The 1,893-nt window shown below is 47.9% G+C and overlaps 1 pseudogene; it reads left to right on the top strand.

Moving 5' to 3' along the window:
• The first annotated feature begins 371 nt into the window (after positions 1–371).
• LOC118631877 lies at positions 372–1,106 on the top strand (annotated as a pseudogene).
• Positions 1,107–1,893: the final 787 nt, after the last annotated feature.

Raw genomic sequence — 1,893 nt, 5'->3', positions numbered from 1 at the left:
AGTAAAGCCCGTTTTCTCTTTTACACATTTTTATTGAACCACTGGATTTTCTAATGGTTATGGGTCATATTTTCTTACTTCTCATATATAGTACTTTTAAAAAATTAGATGCTAGAGGAAGTGAGAAGAGATTTCTCAAAAAGCAATCCTGGGCCAGAGGCCATTTCAGAAGTAAGAAGATTTTCTGTTCATCAACCTTGGCTTCTTTTCTCAGTACAGAAAATGCAAAAGGCAAGAACTCCACAAAGAAGTCAGGGGGAGCAAAAAAGTCTTGCAAATTCTAAGCGGTAGGAGCTAAAGAGAAAAATCAGGCTCCTGGTGAACCAAGTACACAAGGAACCTCAGGGAAGGAGACCAAACGGAAGAGATCTATGAAAGATGACAAAGCTGCCTGTCCACAAAAGAGGGAGCCGGGCAATAAAAGAATAAGAATTCACAAGAAAAAACCAATTCCTCCATTGCCCATTAAATTGCCACCAGTTAACCTGCTTCACCGAGACATCGTGAGGTCTTGGTGCCAACAATTAAAGCTGAGCACCAGAGGCTCGAAATTGGACAGATTTAAGAGGCTGTGTGAATAGGCTTCCCATGATCAAAAGGATTTTCCTGCCACAGCAGAGGAAGACAAGATGTTGACAGAATCACAAAGAAAACTGAAGATGGAGAAGGGGGAAACAACTCTGGAAAGTTTGGGTCTTCCAGAAGTGATTGCTCCCCTTGAGGAGGGGGTGCCTGCTCTTGAAGGGGCCACTGCTGTCCTTGAGGGAATGGACAATGTTTGCGTCATGACCTCTGCCATCCCGGAGGCTGTGTTTGCCTCCTGGAGCAGAACTGCAGCCCGGGCTGGGAAGGTGGAGCCCGTGCACCACAGGAGGCCTCTGATGTCTGGTGGTGTGTGGTCCATGGATGAAGTCTCCCTGCAGACACAGACGGTTGGGTTCAGCTGCAGTTTTGTGCTGGGCAAGCCTGGGTCCCTGAGAAACAAGGGAAAGTGTGCACTCTTCTTGCTACCTGCCCGCATCTTCCCACCCCCGCACCTGGAGGACAACATGCTGTGCCCCAGGTGCATTCATAGGAATAAGGTATTAACAAAAAGTCTCCAGTGAGATTATAATGTCAAGAAAAAGAGTACGGTGCCCTGGCTGGTTTGGCTCAGCGGTTAAAGTGTCGGCCTGCGGTCCGGAGAGACCCGGGTTCGGTTCCCGCTAAGGGCATGTACCTCGGTTGCAGTTTGTCCCCGGCCCTGGTTGGTCGTGCGGGTGGCAGCCACTCGATGTGTCCCTTTTACATCGATGTTTCTCTCTCTCTCTCTCTCCCTCCTGCTCTAACTGAACAAAGAATGAAAAAGTGTCCTCGGGCGAGGATAAAAAAAAAGAAAAGAAAAAAAAAAAAAGAAAAGAAAAAGAGTACGGTGATGATTATAATGACTACAATCAACTCTACGGTGCCACTGACAGGCTGAACCCCAGACACCCTCCATGCTTCCTGCTTCCAAGGCCCACAGACTGGTGTGGGGAGATGCTACCCTCAGACTCCCGACAGTGCCTGCTGCTTCGTCTGTTAGGAGACAGACATTCATGTTTTAAAATGGACAAGCATTTCACAAATTATTATTCATTGCAGTTAAGATGAAAAAGTCACTCACACCATCCAATGATTGCCCGTCTGAAACAAGGGACCCATCAGCCCTTTCACAGCGGGAACCTGAAGTCACCTTGTGAAGGGAGTGAGGAGACCAAGGTGCGCTCCTTCCTGGGTTCCTGCCTCAGCGTGCTGACTCCTGGGGCTGCTGCCTCCCGGTTCTCAGTTGAATAACTTCACACTGCTGGCTATCTTAAGCCAAAGCTGTTACCATCTTCACTCCCCCAAAAAACCTTCTTAATGTACAAAATA

The sequence above is a fragment of the Molossus molossus genome, unplaced genomic scaffold, assembly GCF_014108415.1.
Source record: "Molossus molossus isolate mMolMol1 unplaced genomic scaffold, mMolMol1.p scaffold_m16_p_16, whole genome shotgun sequence".
Taxonomy (NCBI): domain Eukaryota; kingdom Metazoa; phylum Chordata; class Mammalia; order Chiroptera; family Molossidae; genus Molossus; species Molossus molossus.
The sequence above is the reverse complement of the archived record's forward strand: the minus strand, read 5'-3'. Positions and strand labels throughout refer to the sequence as shown.